Source organism: Aphelocoma coerulescens, chromosome 11 (genome assembly GCF_041296385.1).
Source record: "Aphelocoma coerulescens isolate FSJ_1873_10779 chromosome 11, UR_Acoe_1.0, whole genome shotgun sequence".
Taxonomy (NCBI): domain Eukaryota; kingdom Metazoa; phylum Chordata; class Aves; order Passeriformes; family Corvidae; genus Aphelocoma; species Aphelocoma coerulescens.
In genome coordinates this window covers 13,240,685-13,268,162 of record NC_091025.1, presented here as the reverse complement: position 1 = coordinate 13,268,162, position 27,478 = coordinate 13,240,685, and the positions used below count along the sequence as shown (strand labels likewise).

The following is a 27,478-nucleotide window of genomic DNA, read 5'->3' as shown; positions in this document are numbered from 1 at the left end:
AGGTAAACAAAAATCAGTTTTGAAACCGTAATCTGTAAACATAAACACACAAAAATGCACACAAAGCTATCTATGGTATAACCCAAATTATTGCTATTTGGGTGGGAGAGACAGTGAGGATATTTTCTCAGGCAACACACACATATTGTTTGCTTGCATAAACCTCACATAGCACAGTCATGGCCCTCATGTCTGTTAACAAATTTTATTTGGTGTCAGGAATGGGTACATATTTGTAACAAACAGATTTGGAAGCCCTGGGATTTTTTTGTTAATTTATAAATCTTTTACAGGAGGTCAGAATTCCTCAAACATATGGCATTCATACAACTAAACAGATTCATATATAGTACTTTGATGACCTGATTAAGTGCCAGAGCTCACATACAAACACAGACACAACCAAAATGAAGATAAGGTAGATTCTTTTGTCAAAGATGTATTTGAGATTAATGGCAAGCTGACAGACTGAATGGGTTCCACTGCACAGAGGCAATTACTGCAGTAGGTAAAGCAAGTGATAAAGATTTATTTAGTACAAGGCTGATATTCATTAATCTCTTTAAACCCCATGTTAAGGTTGTTTAAAGTACTGTAGTTCTTCTCTGGAAAGGTCTGTTGAATCTATGACAGAAAAGGCAGACCTGCATAAATGCAGTGCAGGTCTCCACGGACTATGACATTTCTATACCTCCACAGGGAGGCAAGTATTTTAGATTAGTTTGGTTAGCACTGCAGATGCAGCATGCTGATTTACTAAACTCTGATGCAAGTTCCAAAAATAATTAGCTTATCAAAGATCCACTTTCCTTCCTCTCTTTTATTAGTGTGCTAAATATGGCATTGTTGCAAGGAAATCATTTCACGAGTATTCAAACACTAAGCACAGACTTGTCAAAACTGAATCCTTTTTAAAAAGAGCTCATTTTCAGTGCTCACCTCTTTTGAAAGATACTCATATTACACGAGTATCTAAACAAATGTCACTCAGCTGTGTCACTCCTTCCATGCTATTAGGAAAAAAATGGAATTAGTAAGAGTTTCTGAAAGTCAAGTTATTTTATTGATCCAACATCATCAGAGCCAGCAACAAAACAAACAATTACATGGACACATGGCACACAAGCTTTTCATGAACCAGCTTTGAGGTGCCACATAAGAAACTTGTTGAATGGAGAAGAAGCTAAAATTTTGTACTTCTATGGTAGATTTTCTTTGTTACAGATATTCATTTAGGAGAGCTTTTTTTTTCCAAGGAAAAAAATATCATTTTGATTTGTCATACAGAAAATACTCCCTTTAAAATAGGTTAGTTCCTTCAGTGTGTGAGCAAGACTTGTTTCTCAACACATCACTAAGAAAGAATATTGTTTCAAAAACCACGGTCAAGGTTCCCAGTTACTACTGGCGTGCATATAAATAATCAGCAAGACACCCACTGCCCCTCCTAATTCTTTATCTTCAGAAAGCATATTAAAATGATTTATTTCTAGCCTGCTACTCATAGCGAATGCAAGTCAACCTCTCCTTACCTTGCCAGTGACAGGGATATCAACAGAACCCCAGGTACCAACTCCCTAGTGAACTGTGCCTGGGGCAAAATCAGCTGCAATAATTCCAGCAACTGGAAATAAAAAGGAATGTTAACAGTAGAAGCTAATCCAGCACACATTGAAGTTACATCAACGACTTACACTATGTATCAGATAACAATAAAAATCACCAATTCTAAATGCAAAAATGTATTCTATGAGACTACACAAAAACAATGAAACACATTTTAATCAATCTCAATTAGAAGATACTTCAAGCCTGTATTAAAACTTTCTTAAACTACCAGAATCATGCAGAAATGGATAAAAAACAGCTTTGCACATAAAAGGAGAGCATGTCAGCAGGTGCCATCTTTGTTTCAATAGTAATATATTAAACCTTTTTGTTACTGCTTTTTCATGGTATTTTTTCCATAAGTTTTCATACTGTAGGATTACTTAACCCAAGTTAGTACAAAAATAATGGGGTTGGCCCAGTGTTTCTCTAACATTTTTTCATCCACGCACTTCCTTATCTCTTCCCTGCTCTCACTCTATGTGGCCTCTACAATTTCGTATCTTCATTGAAATGCCTTCCAGAAATGCCTTTGTGCTGACAGAGTTGCCTTTTCCAAAAGAGCAAAATTCTCCAGAGACTGGGGTTTCCAGATCTGAATGCTTAATTTCATATTCCAGCCCAGCAAGGGCAAGGATTCGAAAATATTGGATCAGGTGATCAAACTACAAGGGCTAGTTATGTTGAAATATTCCCTTATTTTCCAATGCTGTTTCAATATTAACATCTATCAAAATATTTTTAAAGAGCTGTATTAACATTTCATAAGCCTAATATCCAGTCTATCAGTAAATCTACCCATGGAACTCTGTGCCAGTTATTAAATAAAACTAAAAATAAAGAATAATTTTATCTTGTCAAATATCTGTTTTCCAAAATAATAATAAAACCCAACAACCCACAACACTCAAGTCATAAAACAAGCAAGCCCCATTGAAACAATAACACTACTGCCCCCCCAAAACCCCACATTTCGCCCGTCAAACAGCAGCAAATATTTAGTAGCCACGAGTTTCTTTTATCCCAGTTATTTATTATTTGCTTTCCTTTCCTTAGCCATGAGGTAAACAAACTACTTTTTCAAGATACAAAATTGTAAAAACACAAAAAAACAAACAAAAAAACCCAAACAACAAAAAAAATAAACCACTGTGCTCTGAATTTAAGGGAAAAAACATCTTCGCATCAAATACATCACACCAGTGGTTACAGCCAAACTCCATTGCAAGTTCAGTTTGCATTCAGCTTGGAGAAGTTCTAATCATAATTTTTCCTCAAGTCCTCTATGCTGATTCTTGTATTTGAAAGGTGTCTTTATAACTATCCAGGCCAAAATCTAGAAATCAATTTATCTGACTGAACCATTCTTATATAAAAGAACTATTAGGTCTCTAATATGCAAAATACTTCCTCCTCTTTCAGTTTATTTCTTAAGTGCTCAAGTATAGAGTATTTTCATAGAAGGAGAATTCTGTCTTTCATGTCATCTATCTTCAATTTCAAACTGTCTCCAATAAAACTATCATATAAATGTAATTTCATAAATTAATTTTATTCTATGGGATTGTTACCAATTCACAAATTCTGTTGCTGTTTTTGTTGTTAGTAACCTGCTTGTCAGTAACAATCAATGCACTCAAAATTTTCAGTCATCATTGCCTTCTAAAAAACAATATAAAACCCAATTTCCTAGACAGTAAGTTACTTCATGACATGGGTCTCTTTCCTGCTTTCTCAATACCAATCACAGAGTCCCTTTATTGCTTGAAATACCTCCAATATCATAATTGAGTAAAAGTAAAAACATCAAGGCCAAAGAAAAACCAATTCTTTTTGGAAAAAAAAATGAAAATATTCCCAACTTGATTTTTTTTAACACCAACACCAAACCAAACCCCCAAAAGAATGTATTTTGTCCTTCAATGATGCTTTCAACATCTGGTATGAACAGATAGATATGCCAACAGAATTATTTCTTAGCATTGCACCCTCTCCTGACAGGTATTCTCCCCAACATCACATCTCTTCTCCAAAGAGTTTGTCCTTGCAAAGGAATATGGGAAGGCTCTCCTTTTGTTCAGGACAGATGGGTTTCATAGGAAAGGTGTTGAAAGGGATTGCCATAGAAGGCACACAGCTGATATGGCTTATGTCTCTTTAAGGTTTTAAGATACAGGAATGAGACTGGGATGGTGGAAATCAGATTCAGGCCTTGGGAAGCAGCCTCTGACCTCTCTGGGCATTTCCTCCCACTCAGTTGAGCAGAGCCCTTGTCCCCCGAGCCCAGGGCCTCCTGATGCAGGACTCAGCCAGGAGGTGCACGACAAGGCCAAAGGGGCTGCACTGGAGATCCTGTGTGAAAAGCACTGTTTAAGCCCAGCTAACAAGGAAGAAGAACTCTGGATCTAGGCTATCTGCACATGAGTACAGAGCTAAGAGCAAAACCAGGACATTGCCTCTCGTCCTGTCAGTGGAGACCAGCAAAAAGTGCCTTGCCCTGATTTTTTACACCCTTCCTTGAGGGTACATTGATAAAATTCCCTGAACTGTCTCTTCTCCAGGCTGAACAGTCCCCTCTGTCTCAGACTTTCCTCTGGGGATAGATGATTCAAAGACAATTCCTTAATCATCCTTCTGGCCCTTCACTGGACTCTGTCCAGCAGCTCCATGTCTCTCTTGCCTACACTACTGGCTAACACAAGACGGCGAGAATTCACAACGCTGGAAAAGTTGTTATGACAATTTAAACCATGGTCATGTTACTCATAAAAGGTGAAATCACCTGTGAATTTATTCATCAAGAGTGCTTGCCAAACCACAGCACCAGACAATCACTTTTTCTGTGTGAACCAAATCATTTACAGAAAAGCTATTTTAAACACTGCTTATAAGAATTTCCAATATTTTCATGTCCCAATACCTCTCAAGTCAGGCTCCCTCAGTGCCCTTAGTCAAATGATATCAGCCTCAGAATGAGAGAAAGATTTTAACAAATACATTTTAGAAATCTCAAAGTGATTAAAGTAGTTTTTCTATGCATAGTAATGAGGTGGTTTTCAGGTTTGCTCTTAAAGGGCTCAAAGCAAGTTTTAAGATGCGATCTCAGAGCTAAAAGTGACATGCTCACTGGAAAGCTGGTAGTGTCCCCTTTACATTGTTATGCAGAAGTTGAATGTTCCTAGCAGACTGGATTTTGAAATACCTGGCAATAATCTCATCATTATCACTAAAACTGACCTAGACATCAGGCCAAGGTACTCTAGTTAGAAATTCCACTTAAGGAAAGTGGAAAATATTTACTGGAAGGGGGATTTAAAAAAACAAAATAAAAATTTTTCATTTAGAGGCAGAACCGAAGGTTAAGAATAATTCTAAACAACAATAGCAAAGTCATCTCTCACTGAAGACAACAAAAGTATTTGATAGCCATTTTTCCACGTGGTTGTGTAATTAGCACTGTCTGTACACAGGTGTTAAGAATTATGCTAGAGACCAGTATCACTGTGCAACTGTATGTAAAATATGCTCAGTCCAAAGATTCAAAGGAATTGCAAAAATTCTGGTTGTTTAGAATTAGCTATACCTTCTTGGTAGAATTTTTGGTATCCTATATTTAAAATGGATTATTTGAAATTGCTGAAAAACTAAGATTAAAAAAAAAAACAAAAAACAACAAAATAAGAAAAATCTAAAAGATGCTAAAAACACAGGACAACCACAGGCTTTTAGGTCTAGCTGTCAAGGTCAACTGATATCATTAGAGTTACATGAACGAGTTACAGTAGGGAAATCATGTTAGGAAATATGGGTCAAGTTATCATGCAGTAATAAAGCTGTTACCTCCAGACTCAGTTTTTGAAATAGTCTTTAAAATCTGTCATGGTTTAGCATTTTTAATATTACAGTCATAATTGAACAGTGAAGCATGCCAACGTTTATAAAGGGCCACTTAAATATTTATTTTGATATTTTAAATAAAAAAGCTAACCAAACAAAAACAGCCTCCCCCACCGAAAAATCACAACATTCAAATCCAAAAAACTCTCAATTTAATCCACATCGACTTTGTCCCTAAACATGTACAAGCAGAAAAATAGAAAAACAATTATACATGTATGTGTATATATATACACACACACATACATGAAAACATACCATGTTTATGCACACTGAAACATTTAGGATAAAGAGATTCTTAAATGTTTGTGTGGGTACAGTGTAGAGCAGGACTGATAAGACCATTACAATAAAAATACAAAGACCAAACGGACAAAAAGAGTAAATCCCATGTATATAGGAATTACAGAGCCAAATTCAGACAAGGTGGCAAAGTGACATAATCAAGTAGATACAGCACTAAATCTAGGGCACTCTGTTACTACCATCACAAGCTCAGTCTAAAAATTAGGTTGCAACATTCTCAAATGTATATTCTCATTTACAGTTTAGGGAGGCATTTTCAAAGCACTCTGTGTTGGCATATCTACTCCCACTGAAGTCACAAGGACCTTAACAATTGATTTCTAAGGAAGCAGGGTTAGGCTGAGCACTTTTGAAATCCCACTGTAAATGATTTACATGGAGAGAACTGGAGCTTGTATGGCATCCTTAGGATTATAAGCACCTCCAAGGGCTTAAAAAAAATGAATGATTAGATACAATGTGCTCAGTATACACTGAGTAAGAGCTCACAGAAGCCCTTGGACATTCAAACCTGCTTAGCTAAGAAGAAAGTGTGCAGATAAACTACCCCCCATTTTTAATAACTGCTGCTCATATGAGCAAACTGGTAGTTAAAGATTATCAAAAGACAGCTACAGAGGGACAGCCAAGAGCTCTATACACCATCCCCACAGATCGTTATTCTCTCCTGCCTATTCCCAGCTCAAACACTCCTTGGTCCCCCTTGAAAATTCAAGCTTTAGTTTCTTTTGTCCCCTCTCAGCCCTGTGTGGGGGGGACAGAGCAGAACTGCCTGCAGAGGCAGATGAGGGGACAGCCAAACCACCCTGGAAGGAGGACAGGACAAAATCTGCTCATGCACTGTATTACCTGGCCACAGCGTGGGTTTAACAAAGATGCAGCCCCAGCTCAAAAGATTTAGATATGTATGGAAAGATCCAGGGTACTCCAAAATACGGTATCAGAAATGCTGTCATCATTTCAGTTGATCACAGCAATTAACTGAGCAGGTTTACCTATTTTTGTATGATTTTATTTTTTTACTTTTAAAGAAGACAGTCAAATGTAAGATTTTTTTCCAAGTTTAATATGAAAGCACACATAAAATCATTTTATATGTTGCTTAAATTTAGGCCTCAAAATAGTAGCTTGATCTCTTTTTCAGAAGCTAAATACAATGGAAGCCATCTAAATGAATAATGCATTTTTTTAATGGAAGAGAAAAGTAATATAAGTGGGACATGTTAATTCCCAGGCATGTGAAATTTATTGTCACTTAGGTGCCCACTGGGAATAATTTATGCATCCTCGATTAAGAAAATATTTTTAATTTGAATTTGCATATTTTACTCATTACAACTAACCTTGACACAGTCCTTTTCGGAGGTGCCATGCCCTTAGGTGGGAGTTTACAAAATGTCCACTTACCAGGAAGAAATAATGAAACAAAGGTGCACACTTGTTTTCTAAGGAGAAAAATAGTGTTTGTCTGGACAATAAACACCCTTGGCTTGCAAAGTTCTTTATGTAGTACAATTAAAACTGGGTTAGAATTTATTCTTCCTTCTTTAAAGGAGACATTTATTCCAGAGTTTGAAATCAAGCTAATGCAAAGATAGTATGGTAAATTCCAGCACAAAGTAACAACTTAAAAAAAAATGAAAATCACAAAATCATAAGGGTCAAGTAGAGAGAGAAAAAACTGGCAATAAAACTAATCTCTCCATCATCTGCCATTACAGCAACATACACACACCAGTGAACAGTTTCTGGAAAACCATTTGGTCTTCCCAGCTTTCTTCTGACAGGTCAGCAACTGTGAAGTTCTAAAATTTATAAAACCAGATTTTAAAAGTGTTCCCATTAAACCACAGTCAAAGTCAGCTCTTAAAACTCTTGTCTCTAAAGCTTTCAGAAGAACTTATACTGATTCAAAAAAAAAAAAAAAAAAAAAAAAAAAAAAAAAAAAAGTCTCCAAAAGGCCTATGGATAACAAACACGTTTCCCTTCCCCATCTGGGCTCTGCTCCTCTCCAGGTGAGAACACGGCTGCAAGCTGTTTTCTAGGAAGTAATGACGTCCAGTTTCAAACATGTGAGGAGGTCCTGCACATCCACAAGCATTCCTGAATAATCCCTTATACTGGCACCCACACATAGCTTTCTAAAAGAAATTAGTCCCATTTTATCTGCCACAATAGAAAAAAAAAAAAGTAGGTAAAAAACTGCCTTGAAGAGGACATGAAATTCCAGGCCACCTCCAAGGCATCTGAAGTTCACATTTTAAATGTTCTTCATTATGAATTTCCTACAGAAACAAGTTGTAATTAAAAACCTGCTACATTCTTAGCTCTAGATCAAATGCATTATAATTTTACAGGCCTTATAGAATAACTGTGCTAGACTGAAATGAAGCTCTGCAATGGCCTTCATTTATCAGATCTTCACTCTTAAGAAAACCTGACAGTTTAACAGCTTATTTCATAAGGAGGGCTGCAGATTTCAGAGCTCCTTACAAGAAAGACGGCCGAAATGTCGTGTAGGTTTCAAACAGGATTGAATTCATCTTGATTACCAGAATGTGTTGGCATTGTGTTGGTTACAGGGTGAATGCTAGAACACTATTTAATTTCCAGACTGCAATCAGACCCATGCTGGTGCACTCCAGTGAGCACAAGACCCCACCATAGCTGCTACAGATGAGCCTGTCATTTACCAGGTAAGATTAAAGGAGTCAGGACTGACTCTTAGCAAATTAACTTGAACCTCACAAATACCTTATGCAATACATTTAAAAACAAAGTTGAAGAGCATCTTTTAGAGGTGTCTGAGAATTACCTAAAGAGCACACACTAGCCCTGCTAAGATGCTGTAGTTTCATAGCCATAGTGTGACTCAGAAAATCCACTTTACTATTCTCACAGCTGTATTTTTACAATTATAACTTGTGTGAACTGCAGCTAGCCCAAAACTTTCTCTTAACTTCCCCACAGGCCACCTCTCCCTTTCTGAATTAATTTCATACTGAAGTTCATGAACAGCATAGTGTTTCCCACAGTGCTGCGTCACCCGCCCAGATCCCAAAAGAACTTGTGTGGCACAGAGGAGGGATTTCTGCTGAGTCTGAACCTAACTATCCTAGAATCACAGAATGGTGTGGGTTGGAAGGGACCTTAAAGCTTATCTAGTTCCACTCCCTGCCATGGGCAGGGACAACTTCCACTATCCCAGGTTTCTCCAGGCCCTGTCCAACCTGGCCTTGGACACTTCCAGGGATCCAGGGGCAGCCGCAGCTTCTCTGGGCAACCTGTGCCAGGGCCTCATCACCCTCACCGGGAAGAATTTCTTCCCAATATCTAATCTATGCACCTCTATATCCAGCTTGGCTGGAGATATTAAGATCAGAATGGCAAAGCTGGGGCCTTCATTAGAGGCAAAACCACTGCTTGTGTTGCAGGACACCTTTCAACTGAAATACGACAGTCCCTTGGGAATACCTCTGCTTGTATTACAAGTTCTCAGCTGCAGTTTAGGAAAAAAAGTTCTGCAGAGTTAATTTGCTGTTTGGAGGTGGAATTATAGAGCAAGGTGTTTGCTTCTTGTTTACAGCAGTAGAGATGGTGTAAAGGCCTTATTTCTCTGTATGTTTAATACAGATGTTGCTGCAGTTCAAAGCTTGCTTTGAACATTTTCAGTTTCCTGTAATACATACCTAGCCAAGATTTTTTGTTACATTTGCAATAAATACTTAAAATAGAAGGATGTAATAGATATTAGATATACTACCAAGCCATTTATAAATGGACAAAGAAGCCATGTCAAAGCAAGAAAATAGCTCATATGGGATCAAAAGCATCTCTGCTTTAACCTGACAGTTTCCCCAAACTGCAAAAGGGTAACTGCCAGTATTTCACAGATGCACACCTGAGATGGCATAGAGTGAAAAAAGTGACTAAAAGAGGGTGTGATAGTCAAATGTTGTCCTTAAAACAGATATCTCTAAATAAATGGATATCCCTATAACTGCAACACACACAAAGCCATCCTTAGGAGTGTAGTGCAGAGTATGAAACAAACATTTTCTCAATAAAAACTCACATATTACACCACTTCAGCTCTAGGGTGAAGATACGTTCCCCTCTCCTCCAACATATCTCTTATGGCATGTCTGTGTGCTACAGAAGGCTGGTATTCCAAAGGAGAACAATTTCATAAATTTCAAAAGATCACTGGAAATATCACCAATAGAAAAGTGTTGTTGAAAACATATTGTACATATTATTTCATATGAATAACAAAAATCCAGGAATCATGCCTGATTTTTCATATACAGAGACACAAAATGTAGAGGTTTTGCTGAATCATTGTGCTTGATTCTTAGAAGTCCTTTTTAAAGAGGGACTCCTCCTAAGCATGTGCAGCTTAACCTTATTTCTGAAATTCCACATTTCTCTATACCATCATTAGAGTATTAAACAGCTTAAATACAATCAAAATAAAATGTGCAACATCCCTTTTAGTGTTAGATAGTCAAAAAAAGGAAGATTTGAAATATTTACCTATGCTTTATATTTTCAAAAGATGATTTCCTGAAAAATATATTAAATAGAAAGATAAGTCAATGATGATGAATAATAACAGAAATACATTTTTCAAATTTTCTACTGAAAGGAAAAAAATAATTGTGTAAACTGAGCAAAGGAAAGAAGAAAATAACTCCTTGTTTTGGCCCGAATAAAGTAAATTTTCTTCTTAGCAGCTGGTTTAGTGCTGTATTTTGGATTTTGTATGAGAAAAATATTGATAACACACTGATGTATTAGTTTCTGCTAAGTTGTGTTTACTCTACAACAAGGACTTTTCAGTTTCTCGTGCTCTGCCACTGAGCAGGTGCACAATAAACGGTGAGGGAGCATGGTCAGGACAGGTGACCCAAATTGGCCAAAGGATATTCCATACCATAGAATGTCATGCCCAGCACATAAACTGGGTGCAGTTGACTGCAAGGGGCCAGTGCCCTATTATTATATTTTATTTTGTTCCAATTATTAAACTGTTCTTATCTTAACCCACAAGGTTTACTTTTTTTTTTGGCCCTGATTCTGCTCTGCACTAGGGAATGGGGGGAGAAAGAATGAGCAGCTGTGTGGTGCACAGGGGTTAAACCATGACAGGAGTGAAAAAAGAATGATGGAAAAAATAGAAGATAGAAGATGTTTATTTTAGAAACTTATTCTTTTGCAGCATTTCCCCACTGAATTGTACAAACAAAAAAAAAAACAAAACAAAAACAAAAAAACACCTCTAAAAGGTGTGCAAATGAGAAAAAATTACTCAATATTAATTAAAATGAATAATCATGCCACTGACAGTTTTTTCTCTAAAGGTTAAATACTTGAACCAAGAACAGTAAAGTAAAAGTTCTTGGGCCTCAGAAAGCATCACTTTCTCATGGGAGTTCTGCCCCATTTCCCAAACTGACGTAGTCTCCGCCAACACCTCCATCAGAGCACTAAGCAATAGAGACATTTGCTAGGAAGCATCTCAGTGTTTCTGTAACCTGCCAGAAGATAAAAGATAAGGTCTTGGGTTTGCATTTTGACTTACCTGACTTTTTCCTGTGTTCAAGAGAAAAGATGACATGATACATGTTGGAGGGGAAAGGACACTTATCAGCCTGGGCCAGCTGATCTCTCAGAACTCTCCCAGAAAATAATCAACTTTTTTTCCAAACCTCCCTATCCCACAACGTCATGAGAAAAAAAAAAAACAAAAAAAAAACACTAGAAAGAAATCATTAAAGTTATTGTTTCTAGTTCAGCTAGTTTGAAGACATTGGTGTCCTGAGGAAAAAAAAAACAGGAAATTTTAAAAGCCCCAACCAACTAAGAAATAGCCCTAAATGGCACCAGACCATTGCTATCCAGCCCCTGTCACTCGCCTGGGGAGTTCCCCAGCAGTGCTTGACTCACTTCACAAGGACAGAAGCCACCAGCTGCCCCTTGTCCCAAGAGGTGCTGCATGGCCACGTAGCACCCACGACTACCTTCAGGGCTCCCCAGCAGCATTCCCAAAGTGTCCTGCCCAGTGCCTCTGTACCCACTTCTCCCAGGGGCAGATCCTGCTCACCAGGAAGAGCCAGGGCGTCAGCTCCCTCACACTCAGCCAGACCCAGAGCACAACCAGCACTAAGGACCACAGCGCTCAGTCTGGCTGATAGAAGTTGGCAGTCAATTCACTCTTGCAGCAGTGGAAGGGATTACAAATTTGTTGAGAAGTCTCTTTGAAACCATTTATGACTACTGTAAATGCCACAGCAAATTTTAAAACTACAAAAACTTTCATCGGCCACAGCCCAAAAGGTTGTATTTTTAACATTTTGATCTAATTCTCACACAGACTCAGATAACAAACTGAATGCACAGGGTCCATTTCTTCTAATTAATGACTTATAAATTCTGATGTCCCAGACAATTAAAATTCGTCTTTTCTTGTACCTCCCAGAAAAATCATCTCACCTGCTGAGAGGACAGAAAAAGTGACATATTTCATCAACTTCAGTACTGGTTTCAGAAAAGAAGTAATCTAACAGAAGTTATGTAGTTCCAGTTATGTGATTCCTAAGAATATAAATATTTAAAATTTATTAATTCTCCTTTGAATGAATCTCCTGATTTCAAAAAATAATACCTGAATAACTCAATTTTGAGTATATAATTTTACTGTGTTTTAATTAACCAAAATCTTTACTGACGTTTTCTTATTGTTCTCTCTATGTGGACACATCCTTTATAAATTGGTTTACTACAAGTCTACGACACTTCTACAAGGAACAGACCTAAATGAAAGGGGCAACACTGACACCAGCCCATCCCCTTCCCAGGGAAAGTGGGTGTGAACGTGCAGGGCTGGTCCTGGCTTAGCAGTTCACTGAATTTAAAGTGTCAATATTGCAAACGGTTTTTGTGAGAAACAAAAGATTTTAAATTGTTTACGGATTCACAAGCACTTTAGCATTGCTGCTGCCAGCTTTGTAGGTGCTAAAGCAGGCTGGGCTCAGTCTTTGGTACTTGTTACATCATTTGGGAGATTTGGAACTAAGCTACAGCATTGCATATGGCATAATATTAAATCACACACAATGCACTACAAGCAATCCTCTGCTGGCCCAATCTACTAAAATGATTTATGCACAGAAAGTTTAACTGTACAGCAGGGACACTGCAGCACATTTGCACCTTCACAAAGAACCCTTGTCAAGCAAGTCACCAGTATAAATGCTATTTGGGCAGGTTTAGACCAGAGTGAGATTTAGAGTTTTGAAATAAAACCAGCTTCTTTCAGAAAGAAAGGACAACCAACATTTTATATGGAAAGGATGCAGTTTCTTATGCACAAACATATAAATACATTTTATGGCAGTCACCTAACAAAAAAAACGAAACCCTGCCAGCGTTAAATAACAGACCTGCCATAATGCAACCTGTTGTTACTCCTTGGAGTGATTAAAATATGACTTCACCATGCTGAAGTGTCTCTCCTCCCCCTCACACCAGCAAACCCTTTCTTCTTCTGCATTTGTTATACATTCTCATTTATATTATCTATCTGTCCATCCTTAGATTGCAATCTGCTTAGAACAGGCACTTTTCCTTCTTGACCATTCAATGAGCACTGCAGTTGGTGGTACCGTGGGCAAATATTAAATGAACCTCTCTGAAAAGAGACAACCGTAAGAGGGAATTCTATTGTGTAAAACAACCGTTCCCACAGAAGAGAGCTAAGGTACTTAACTGAACTGACTATTCAAAATATTGAAACACTCCTCTTTACATTGTTTGCTTATATGGAAATATACACAGGGCAATTTCAGGGGCCTCATCCTGACCAATATTTGGAAGCACAAACTCCATTTTAAGAGGAATTGTGACTTGTATAACTGTTTTGGGAAGTTAATCAGTTTTAATCAGCCTTTAAAAATAAGTCAGCATCAGAAATGGTAGTTGGGTTGCAATTCCTCCTTAAAAAGCTGATTATGGAGTAATGGAAAGATTTGCAAGCAAAACTGCATTTCATCTTGCAAAGGGAGCAATGCATGAATGAAAAACGGGGGCTACAGGCTGACAGTATCTCTAGAGCACCTGCATCCTACCCTGTTGTAAATTTAAGTAACCTTGCAGCATGAAGTACCTCTGAAATTAGAAGCAATTAGGAAACACTTTCTATAATATTTGTGTTATTACTTGAAAGTTCATCTTTTCTGATTGAGGATTTTCATCTAATTTTATAAAATTTGCCAGAAAAAATATTTTTGAGAAGCTTCATTTAAGTGGAAAAACAATTCCACAATTAAAAACCTCATGAAATGATTTTAAAAAATTACATGAGTTGTATTCAGGTACAGCTGTGAAAAGGGTATGAACAATTTGCTGCAAAGATCCACTCAAACCCCCTCCAATCCTGTACCCTTTTGCCCTCAGCATCCACCTTCTCCCCTGTTGAAATCAAGAATGCAGAGTGGATATTGAAATTAACTAGTACAGTAAGTGAACTGCAGAATTAGTACCAGTCTAGCAAATTAAACAAGGGAATAACCTAAATTTTTTTCCATTTTCCTTTTTTTATTTCCAACAAATTAGAGGGCTCCAGTAGATTTTATCAAATACTGAGCTCCCCACTCTCTTTCTCAAACTGTATAAATGCCTTGAACTCCCAAAAGAACATCACCATTCCTTAGCCCCATGTAGTTCTCTTTCATTTACCCACTTCCACAGCACCATTTTCAAAGACTTATTTTAGCCAAAGGGAACAAAAGTGGAAATCCTGAAAGGAGATCTGCAGATTTTTCCAGAATTTTTACTCTGCCCCCTCCACCAACTGTCCACAAGACCTCAACTCCCCCACTGGCATATCCTTTATGGATGACTCCTGAGGCACTTAAAGATTAAAACAAAGGATGAGCCTCACAAGTCTTACACTGCAATGCTGGCCACAATAGTTTAGTCACCCTCTCTGAACACAAAAAAGAAGCCCAGCCTCACCTTTGAAGTTGTAAGCCTTAGTCAAATTCCAGAAAACAACAGCCAGACATTACTATATATTATATAATTTATTTTGTGAACTGCACAGAGACACACATACACTACGTGATCTGATCGGACACAAGTGCAAAATGTGGGTATCACCTACCAGGTTGAAAGCATTCTCTTTAAAATGTAGTACTAAACCAAACAAAATTTACAAGTATCCTCATGGAACAATGCTAAACATTTAGAAAAATAAGGAAAATGTCTCTTTAATGCGTAAGCCATTCAAAATTGGGCCCCAAGTGTTGTGCAAGGCAAACTACAATAGAGCGCCTGCAGGCTGCTTCAGAACTGCACAGGCACTGAATGCAAAAAAGAACCACAGTGCTTCCACGGTGGCATCAACTCCAATTTAAGCACAATAATAGGGCAGAGCACAGTATTCTGCACTTGCATCACAAAAAGAAAAGACTAGCAATCTCAAATTTTGTGTACAATCCCTAAAACAGAGACTAAAAATCCACAACAAAACCCCACGATCCTATTTTACACTAAGTTCCCCTCACTCAAATTAAAAACATCTACTTTACATATGCAACTGATTAATTCATTGCAAATCTTGCTTCCCTATAATATAAATTCTCTTTGCTTTCAAATAATTCATAATTTCCAACCACTCCCATGGCACAATTTAACCTAAATAAATCCATTCAGGTATGCGCCTCTCATCAGTTATTTTGCAGAGTAGTAAATTCTAGCTATGTATTATGTGGTGAATTTTTACATAGATATGACAATAGTGGTACAAATGGGCCAGTTTTGGTGATTAATTTCTTCTGATGAACTGAAACCCTTACCTACAGCCTCCTTCTCCAGAAACAAGACCATAGCTGTGCCACCAACTGTGCCCAAAATGGTACCTTTAGAAGAGACCATCACTGGTACCTGCTCTGTTTTGATGATGCAGACACACAGAGTATGTCACCCCAGAGTACTCTGCTCATGTAAAAAAAGATGATTTAGAAAGATGACAAATCCAACCATGTATCAAGCTGATCCTAAAATAGCTTGCTAAGTCATAAAAATGCAAATCTTGCCAAGCTGGCGAGACTAATAAATAATAGAACATCCTTTATCAAGTCTAAGCTGTGCTAGACAGAAGCAAGTAGGATTTGTTTTGTTGGGGTTCTTTGTTTTGGTTTGGTTTTTTGTCTGCAGAAAAGGTCATCTTTGTGAAAGAAGAGGCAGAGATGATTTTAAAGAAGGAAGCAAGGAGACCACTGGAAACAGAAGTCCCGGAAGAAAATTGATGAGATAAAGCCTAATGAAAGCCTCTGATCATTAATCTGCAAAGAACCCAGTACCTTGTTTTGCAACACCTGCTAAGAAAAAGCCATTTCAGTGACGTGTTATCTGAGTGAAACAGATTAGCCCATGGGATGTTATCTTGATATAGCCATACATGTGTTCATGTGGTTTCTAAAGCTGAAAAAAAGGGCATTTGTACTATTTAGTCCGAGGTCTCAGGTTAAATAGGATGTAGATTTCCAGATTTCCACTCAGTAGCACTTCTCCTGAGCTCTCTAGATCTTAGATGCATTAGAACATGTCTCTCAAGAAAATTACCGTGTTTAAATCAAGACTTCAAGTGACAGAGAACCTACTGGGGCAAGATGTTCCAATGGTTAATTACAGTATTTTCATTATGGTACATAGGGCAAAACCACTCTGCTCAGGAGGCATATCAAAGTCACTAAAAGGCAACAACCTAATCTGCTAGCTCCAACTTACTTTATGAAAGAAATTCAGCCTAAAAAGACAAGGCATATACACTCTTTCTTAAAGCAGGGTGTGGCATGCTATATTCCACAAATGGATATAACCTCCTCTTATCTCCTTAATTATGGCAAACATGTCCATCTCTGTTTAAAATACATAGCCATTCCTGTGTAACCCAATGTGAAGTTTTAAGTTTGAAAATACTCTGAAGTTCATAATTTCTGGCTGATTGAGGCAAGGAAGGAGACACAAGCAAATACTTTTCATTCAAAATATTGAATAGCACACAAAATAATAATCTAATACCTTAATGCTATGCAAGCCTTTTGGAGCTGAAACACAGCAGCTTTATAGTAACATGAGCTGTTTAGGACAAGAAGAGATTAATATTTTATCCCAACTGAATTTCATGTGGAATTTTGATAAGAATGTAATTTCCCAAGCTGACTAACAAGCCAGGCCTGTGAGGAGGTGTAACACCCCTTCTGCACATGAAGCAGCCTCAAATCTATAGTTATCACACATGTTAAAGAGTTTACTTTCATATATCACCCAAAGTCAGCACTCCAGCTACGCACTGACTCCTAACACTGGTCTTAGCACTGTTTATAAGCAGAGTACTCTTCAATTTTGTTTTGAGCATCATCTAAATTCTTTGCACAGGACAACTTGCCTGAGGGACATCCCAGATGAGTGCTCATCTTCTAAAATCTGGCAAGATTACAGGAGAACAGCATGTAGGATATACTACAGAAAAAAACCCTTCAACTGGCTGGGTAAAACATCTATTCAGACTTCTCCATCTCTAGTTTATACACATTGTGTATGTATTAACTGAAATATTTATTAAGTGTATATAATATTAAATGTTTATAATAATGCATTGTGTTTATAATATAAATGGGCCTGTACTGAAAACTTGAGACAAAAAGATATTTTATGTAAGATATTTCAATCAGAAAAAACCCTCTTCAAACAAAAATGTATACTTATAAAGAACAAATTAAGTGATTCATTCACATCAATAACATTTAAATAACATTTTTACTTGTTCTGAAGCTTGTTTTTAATGCAAATCCACATTCATCACATGCAAACAGGTTATGTAGAAGCACCTATGAAAAATAATTTTTTATTTTATTTCTCTGTAATCATGATATGTGTGCTCCTTGCCTGGAGAAACAAAAGTTTTAACATTATGATTACAAAAGAACTTTTAACCTAATAGAGTACTGCAACTTCTGTATTCTTTTGAATTTGAATGCTTCGAAAATTCTTTGAATTTTTTCCACTTCAAAACATTTACAGTGATGTAGTGCACATTTTGGGATATTCAGAATGACATAAAAATCACTTCAATAACATGATGCAAAGCACTATAGTAGCATCAAATCACTCTAGTGGATCAATATAATTCAAAGAATTTTTAAGAGGAAAACCTCACAAGGATCATGTAACTGCAATCTTCATCCCATGCATCTGTCAGATAGCCCACAGCTCTTTGCATCAGTTTCTTGTTATGCTCTTCTCACTATTAAAGCTTCCAGACCATTAATAGCCCCTTGATGTTCTCTTGGTGTTACTGCCCTGGGGCCCCCAGAGCTTCCTCAGCTCCCTGAAAACCACCACAACCCCAAACAAAACAGCCTCCAGCAGCTCAACACCAGCACAGCTCCAGTGACCAAGGAGAGGCAACTGTAAGAAAAAAAGTGTGACTTTTGAGCTCATTTTTCAACGTAGTGAGGGTTCTGGCAGAGCAGGATGAGGATGTATGAGGGTTTTCTCTAAAGGTAACATCTTAAGTGAGCTGCCCACCATTGTGCAACAAGACAGGCCCCTTCCAGCACAGCGTGGGCGAGCAGATGAGATAGAATGAAATCTGGGATGCCAAGGAAAAAGTCTTATCACATGTGACTCTACCCCCTGTGAGATGGGGACTTGCTGTGTGCCTGCAGCAGGAGGAATTTGTAGCGCCATGGGAGCTGTCAATGCACCGATGCTGGACTGCATCCCAGTGACTAACGACATGCAGAGCATGGAGATACAGACTTTACAGTGCGGTAACAACACTCACACACTTGTACCACTGCTAACAGCTACTATGTTCAGTGGTGGTTTATACTCAAGAAAAAAACTGCAGCAAACAACCCCATGTGAAAACCCCACATACACAACACCATCCAGGAAGAGTAAAGGCAAGGCCAACCGAGACATTATGTGGTGGTTTTGAAGAGTATGTTCTGTTTACCTGTTCAGTTTTGCACAAAGGTCTAAAATTTAACAGGCTGACCTCTTGACTGAGCAAAAAGATTGTCAGAAGAATTCTGACCTCATAAAACAGACCATCATGTATCTGGGATTCTCAGGTATGTATGTTTTCATATGGAAAAGCAAAGTCATTTTGTATTCTAAATTCAGCCTAGATTTCCAGTATACAGATAATACATCCCAGGAAAAGCCAGACACGCTCAGTTACATTTTCATCCTGGTGGTCCCAGTATGGGCAGCAAATGCAGCATAGCTACAGCATGCAACATTTCTGTACACAATCAGCTCATCAGTAGTGACTCCTACTCGAAGTCCTAAACACATGTCAAAGTTTTATTCTAAGTTGAGGTAGCTGGGCCATCAGACTGAGAACCTTAGTCAGAAATATGGATGGTAAAGCCAGAATTCAGCTTCAGAGTGAATCTCAGTTAAAAAGAGAATACCTTTGTGATAGACATATGAAAGCTGAACAGAAACTTGCCTTGTGTATTGGACATATACATATGCATACACAAATAAAATCTGACAATGACACAACCTGCAATACTTCATATCAATCCTAGACATAATATATTCCTGACTATATCATAAATCATAGTAAGCACCATGACAATAGGCAATTTAGAAAGTTGCTGAACTTCTGCAGAGCATAGAATATCTGTATTAAATAAAAGCTACAGTTTAAAATCTATTTTTAAAAGCATTTTCCATTCTCTTTGGTAAGTTCTTCTCTTTTTCACCAGAAAGCAATTATCAACTCTCCTTTCCCCGCTACCCCTGCATAACCAACAACATAATGAAGCTATAGTGCTAATTGATAAATTCTAAATTCTGCATGAAATATAATTTAAAATAAAACTGATTTCATTCTATCTAATTATCAAATTTTTATATAGTTCTTTAACATGTATAAGCTGGTAAACCACCTTCCATATAATACCCTGCAGTTACCAATTAAATGAACTGAAAGGAATGCTCAGAAAACCCCAAACCCAAGATCTGGGCAGATAAGACAACTTAATAACTCAGAATTATAAAACATTTAAATTATTATTAGGATTAGTACCCTCTTAGCAAAGAGGTGGCACATCAATTTTGAATTAGATGTCTATATTCAACAAGACACCAAAGTAAATAAAGTGTGTCATTTTAATATGCTTACTTATACCAGCATAATTTTCAAACTTTAAAAAAGCCACAAAATAGATGTCTCTACATGAAAAAAATAAAAACAAAATAAAAAAATCTCCATGGCTCAGACCCAGCCATCAGATAAATTCAAAGAATCAAAAAAACATGCATTTGAATTGCTCCTTTACAAGTGGCCAGTGAGGCACTTTGTGAAAATTACTGGTTTTCAAATGATATTTAAGTCTCACTTAGAGAGGAAAAACTCTTTCAAAGAATAATAGATTTTTTTTTTATTCTATCTTCAATGGTCAGATTTCCATAATATGAACTGCTTGATAGTCACTTTCCCTTTAAATTATTTTTTAACCATACAGGCAGTCACATCTGATTTCTGATTCTCCTTACCTTACTTTTCCTTTCAATTACTTCAGTTCTTAATACGAACAATAAGAGTGCTCATTGCATGTCCTCTGTGGGACTCCTGGAACTTAGATACTCAATAGACAGGTGCATAGATAAGGATTCAAAGTCTTTGTTCCACTGTCCAGACAGAATATGTTTAATCTTTTTTCTACCTTTTCTATGCCATTTAAACTTTAACCTAGTAGTAACTTTTACTGCCTTGATTCACAATTCAAAGGTATAAAGATGAAAAGTCCTTGCCTTGGAACGTAGCTTGAAAACTTCATTCTTAGTCTGTATTTCTTTTGAACTTCTTCTTGTGGTTTTTGTCTTTATTTTTCCAGGGTGCCAACTTTACAGTATAGGACTTTCCAAACCTAACAGCAGGGCTACTTGGAAGGAAGAAAAGTAGAGCAAATTTGCCCAGAATCAGCTCACCTTAATAGAAAATATTTAAATTACTGACCAGGGTTGATTAGAGCAGTCAGTCGATTTCCACCCCCCATCTTCTTAAATATGCTACTAGTGACAGACTGCTGTATATAACTGTAAACATACACAGCAGCCCAGCAAGCATGGGACAAAGAGCCAATAGAAAAGAAAAACCATGCTCTGTACAGCACATAACACATCACATGTAATTGTGCAGAGAAAAGAATTTACAGTCATGATCACAGTATAGAAGTAATGTATCTGTGTCCCTAAAAGAAGAAACCTTTTGCAACAGCTGAGAGAGATGTTAAAAGCATGTCTCTTTCAGAACAGATAAATATACACATTTCTGGAAAAGTCAAATCTCTTCCAGGAGCGTGAAAGATGGTGCTGCCAAATGTTACACCAGCTCAGCCACGACTCAGTGACCGTGCTGATCCAGTAACGCTCCAAGCTGCTGAGTGAGGTGCCAGAGGCATGGACACACATGCTGACCTGGGACCCAGCTCCAGAGGGACAAGCCACCAACAGAAGGGTGAGACACCAACCAGCTCAGCTCACTGGACGTCGCCTGTGAGAGCCCATCTCACTACTTCGTATTCCATGTGGGAGCTATCCTAACAAATAAAAGGTTTCTCTGATTCTTAAAATGTGCTGCCTTTCACCTCTCTCTTGGATTAGCGGGGAAAAAAAGCAAAGCTGGAAATGGTGTATAATGCCCATTATCTGAACGGCTTTTCAGAGCTAATAGTTGGAAGAACTTTTGTAGCTCCTTTAGACCTTCTAACAGGACTGCCACTCAGCTGTGAAAAGCAGCACTGCCTGCCCATTGCTAAGGGAAAAACACAGCAAGGCCAGGAGGATACTCTGTGCCTCTCCCAGCACAGCTCCCCAGAGTCCAATTACCATATCCTGCAGCCAGGAGAGGGGAAGAGCAAGCTGTGTGTCTGGGCATGGAGCTCGCTCAGTGACCACGGGAAAACAAAACCAGCTTTACAGAGCTGAAGCCAAGGGGTCTAGGGTTCCTTGGAAAAAGAGAGTCTACAGAAATAGTGATCCAGATTACCTGCAGAATTTTCCAAGGCCCTGAAACATTTTCAAAGAGTGAACTGGATCACTTTCATCCATACAACACCAGCAGCATTCATATATTTACTTACTACACAAGGATTTTAATGCATACAAAGGAAAAAGATAGCTGTGCCCATCTAGCATCATTTAATTAATTGCTGTCTTTTCGTTTCAGGAAATGACAGCCTATTCCACTTCCTTAGGGAACTACAATTAAGTCTTAAAAATTATATATTGTGAAAACTAGCCCAATTATTGCTTAGCATTTTATCAAAACTTCTACTTTGCAAAAAACCCTGAAAGTCAATAAGTTGCTTCAAGAAAACATCCATTGCTTATAGAATGTTAGCACATCATCCTAACTACTTCAGAATTACTACAGCACTGTTTTTTACTTAAGTTATCTTTGCCAGTTAAAGAGAGATCAAATGAATACCCCCTTCAACAAGGTGAAAGCCATCAAAGAGGCAGGATTACAGCATGCAGACTGTCAGGTAGCAATGTGATTACCAACATAAAACCCAAAGCTATAAAAAAGCATTTAAAGTAATTATGTAAAGGATATGCCCTCACTCTCTATCATTTAAAAACCATTTAACTCATTATTTAAATTTACTAACAGATGTAAACTCTTTTCAAACACAAAACTGATGTCCGTTGCTGCATTCTCCATGCCTTGGAAGAAATTTGGATTTTAATTTATTGAGCCATACAAACTTCTGAAGTGTTTCATTCACCATTCAGTCTAGATTTATAACCAGGTAATAAAAAAATTAAAGGGCATACATATACTCTACTTACCAACTTCTTTCATTAAAAAAGCCATTGTTGAACAGCTCCCTTTGCTTAAGCAGGTGGGATGTGAGGAAGCATCACAGAGATCTAAGAGTATCTCCGGAGAAGTCAGAGGAAATATTCTTTCTATCTCAAAAATCCTGAAGTCTTCAAAAATCCATTTAGAACAGTAGAACAATTTAGAGTATGAGTTAACTCTGCCTTCATCAAGAAGAGGTGAGTCAAAAGTTACAAAGAAAAGACACAAAAGATCTAGGACAATAACAGACAATTGAGAAATTGTCAAAAACATGAGAGGGAACAAAAAACGAGGGGTAAAGACTTGACTGGGACCTATACATTAAACTTCTCTGGCTCTTACAAAAACTTGTCAACCAGATTTTTATTGCTTTCTTTCCATTTGTAACTTTTTCTTTGAATTCTTCACTATTCAAACTAATATACAGTCCATACAGACTACACAAAAATATTAGGTCTGAATCTTTCTCATTTAGAGTTAATTATAAGATTACCTGAGAATCATGGAAGTTTATACCAGAGTATTGAATGAATTCTGGAAAATGTCCACAGAGACATTTTCAATACTCTAGGATATCTATAAAGAAGGCCTGACAAGTTTTAAGTTCTGATGTCTATTTGATTCATTACTGAAAACTTATAAAGTATGTTAAGGCTATTCTTCCCTGCTTTTCCTGCTTGATTTACAGGTGATACACTTTCAAATTTAAGTCTTTAACAAATACCTCTGTCTCAAATATTACCCAAAGATATGCTTAGATATTTTATGCACAGATACAAGTCAAAGAAATCCACAAGATTCAGATTTTTGAATCTCTTATTCCCTTTGGTATATTCAGTCTTCAGTTTTGTTATGCTCATGCTGGCACCAATTCTTTAATTTTCCAGCTTTCACACTCTGCCTCAGACCCCCTCAAATTCTAATACAAAAGCAAAAGCAAAAGGATCATCTGTGACAAGTCTTACAGGAATTCTTTACTTCATAAAGAAATTATAAAAGGAATAAACCTGTTTTAAACCACATTGGATTTTTTTCAAAACTTGGTTAGAAGGGATAAAGGAAAAAAAATAAAGAAAAAACTTCCATTAAGTCCATTTCCATGCCATTTTTGATTCCTTCCCCCCATTGTCCCAGAAGCAGAGAAAATCTGCATGTTTTCTCCATGTCATGAGTCACTCAAGTAACACAGTTTGTGCTAAGGTAATTCTGAACAGCGTAGAAATTTCAAAGTGTATGCAGCTAGTAGTAAATTGAAAGAAGGCAATCCTAAAGTATAAATATTCATTTTTATTTAGAGACAGATTTGTCTATTTATATGTCTTTTAATACATGTGCTTTTATTTGGTAGTCTTGAGACAGTTAGGAATCATTGTGTTACAATCTAAGAGTACATATTTAATCTAACAAGAAGTTAAACACGTTTCAGTGCAACTGCTCAACACATTGAAAAAAATGCTTCCTTCACCCTTCTTATGAAAGGAAGGTAAAATCCTAACATATTTCCCCCCATATTCATCAAATCCCTAATTATATCTCAGGCACAATCATGGTGCCTTGAATACAGAGCAAGCCTAAAGTGGTAGTCAATAGATTGATTATTTAGTAAAGCAGGATACAGATATAGGCACCCTATAGTTGACAAAACTGTCACCAGTGATATTGATTCTCTTGACTGCTTCCAACAGGTTCTTGTTTATTCTGGCTTCACCTACGACTTTCCATGGTTTTTGTTGCTATAGACAATAAACTCACAAAACATCCCAGTTGGATCAAGAAAAACAGCCCTTGTCCTGTACTCTTAATTCACAGATAGATATTTAGCCCTTTAAAACCTATCCTCAGAGGTATAACAGAATCACAGCCGCCCTGTAAATTTACAACTGTGTTTTCTTTGCATCATGTTAGCACACAGGGAAAAAGTGTTGCTCAGGGCTTAAGGTATTGAACAGCAATGCATACAAAAGAAAAAGAGACAGAGACTGGCTTCCCACTTAACGTAACACTGAGACAGCCAGACAGTGACCAACTTAGTTTCTAAATCACTTTCTCCAGAAACACCTTCACTAAACCTAGAGGATATAAAAGAAACGAAAACCATATCCTAAACTCCAGCTGATTTGCAATCCCTACTACAGAGCAGAATGCTGTAAGTAGTTATGACAGCTCTTCAAGGACAATCATCAACATTTACCAGTGTGCTGAAATATGTTAAAAAAAAGAGATGCCATTACAGAGGATCATGAAGTCATCTACAAGAGACTGCAAATATAGTACTGTTAACCTGGATAAATTGAGCAAGAATTGTACATTGAGACATTTCAATCTCCGCAGAAGGAATTACTGACATGTAAAATTGCAGCAGTGGAAATGGTACCTTCTGGTGTCTTCTTTTCTTTGGTGATGTATACAACAAAACCAGTTAAAATTCAGCAGGCTTTAAAATATTAGCTTGGCATAATATACCAAAATCTGTGAAATGCAAACTGTGGGAAGGTAAAAAAAAAGGACACACATACCATCTTTATGTCTCCCCCAAGCATCTACTGCTGCACAATAACTCCTGGAACAGGCAAGACCTTTGGGCTGAACTTGTAACTCATATGTATGTTCTTACATCCTTAATGAATACTGAAAGGTGAAAGTATTGTTGCCATTAGCTGTAGCCACTCATCCTATCCTTGATGTGACAACACAAGAGTAACCAACAGACTCAGGCTCTCGTCCCTCTGTTGGAGCGATGTGAGTTTGTGATCCCAACCACACATCCTCACTTCTAACAGTGGGGCAGAAATTCCCTTACCAAAAACATAGCATTGATCAGCAGGGCTCCTTGGGGGCAAGGAGGTTTTTAATCAAGTAGTTTCAGCTGTGTTTTCCTGACTCAGGAAGGCTTCAGCTGTGGGAGGAACTCTGCTCCATGCTATGGTTGGGTGTATCCCAAGTAACAGCTCCTGCAAATGTATTGAGCAGCGGAAGGAAAGGAAAAAGTCAAATGCAAAGGACAGACATCCTTGACTTGGGCAGCTTCTGATGGGTGGCATTCAAATAAAGCATATGGAAAATTGTAGAACAGTTGTGCAGAGGTTATAAAATTATGTCTGAAATTAAATTTCTCCACTACTACAAAATGATAGTCCCAAAGAACCCTATTGATTGCCTTTTCTGAACCTAATGTTAGACAGCAGCAACTTTTATTCTCTTGGTTAACGTGATCAATGTGTTTAATGCTTCTTAAAGTTTATGAATTGTAGCTGCTCTTGGAGCAATGCCAGACTGGTCAGTGTGGGTGAGATGAAAGGGCTGGAAAGAATTTGCTAAGATTTTCGCCTGTATTTCATAGACTAGTTAAAATAATTATATAGCTCAGCAAGGCTTTAGGATTAAATATTTGATACATCTGAAACAAGAGAAAAATAAATAGCACTTGCACCTAGTTCTGGACTGCTCCTAAAAGGCTTCTAAATGGCACTCAGACTGAACTGTGCTATCTCGATTTCTAATTTATTTTTGCAGGAAGCACCAGTGAGCATCTGTTTTCAAGATTTCGATATCCTGTCAAAGTGAACTGCTCTGTGTCAGTGTCTTCTGAATACCTTGAATGACATTGTAGGTTCAGAAGTATATAATGGGGAGTGCTCTATAACATTATAGAATCTGTGCTGAGACAAAATTTCTCTTTGTACATTTGAGCCCAACAGAGATTATTCTATGTCCTCTTCTAAGGTTGAAGCTGACTGAAGCTCAGTGCCACCCAGACCCAAGTAGACTCGACTGGATGTTGCACTAGGTTAATTTTAAGAATAAGTAAATAAAAGCAAACCAAAAAGCTCTCTTCAAGCCCTGTATTTTCTCTATCTGAAACCCATTAATTTAATCCGTATTAAAAAGAAGGAAAAGGAAAAGTAACAGGAATTCAACAGGAATTCCTCAAGGCATCACCTCGTTTACCACAGACATTAATTTCAGTCTTAATGCTGCATAGAGAAAGCATTTGTACCATACCTCTGTTTGTACTGGTGACTATTTCCAGGTTCAATTTAAAATGTAACCATGAGTATATAAAGTGTTTTAACTTGGAGGTCCAGCACCTCTCTCTGGCTAGGAAGTCAATATTTGAGCACATGTTAGCACCTGGCAGCAGAAAGCCCAGTGCTGGCCATGTCAGCCAGAGCCTAAAACAAAACCTGAAAAGAACTTCAGCAGAAAACCCGATGACAATAGCCCATTGTGTTCCTCAGGTGAGGAATGCAAAGTAAGGTCTTCCTGTTTTGGGGAGAATTATTTGAATATGAAGTTACAATATTGGTGCAAATCAGATTTCTGAAGAATAAAGAACACATGCAGGGTGCCCAGGAAGCTGTGGAAAGCTCTTGCACACATAAACCAAAGAACAAAAGATTGGTCTTGACTGTACTACCTACACCACTTTGAACACTACAGAGCAGTTCGAACAGAAACCTGGTACCTGACACTTCCTGGAACTATCCCCAGGAAGAACTTCTGATTTCTAGAAAACAAACATAAGCCAGTGGTCAGCAGCACTTGTTAGTGTAGCTCCCAAATGTTAATAAACTTACACTCTTCTGTATAAGGAAAGATGTCAAATTTTCAATTTTGGCTAGTATCAAACAAAACTCTTTAATAGCGACAATCAGCCTGCTGCTTCACTAGTTAAGGAAAAATATAAATAATTTTGCATTTCTAGGCATGCTTACTAGTAGGCAAATCCCACAGCTTTTAACCACCACTTAAGCAAGCCATCTCTGT

General features: G+C 37.6%; 1 long non-coding RNA gene across 1 annotated transcript; it reads right to left on the bottom strand.

Annotated features, from left to right (window-relative positions):
• Positions 1 to 938: 938 nt before the first annotated feature.
• On the bottom strand, positions 939 to 25,444 carry LOC138117014 (uncharacterized). Its single transcript, XR_011154455.1, has 3 exons — positions 25,228 to 25,444; positions 1,533 to 1,624; positions 939 to 1,010 (listed from the first exon to the last, which is right to left on the bottom strand). It is a non-coding gene; the product is annotated as an uncharacterized lncRNA (long non-coding RNA).
• Positions 25,445 to 27,478: the final 2,034 nt, after the last annotated feature.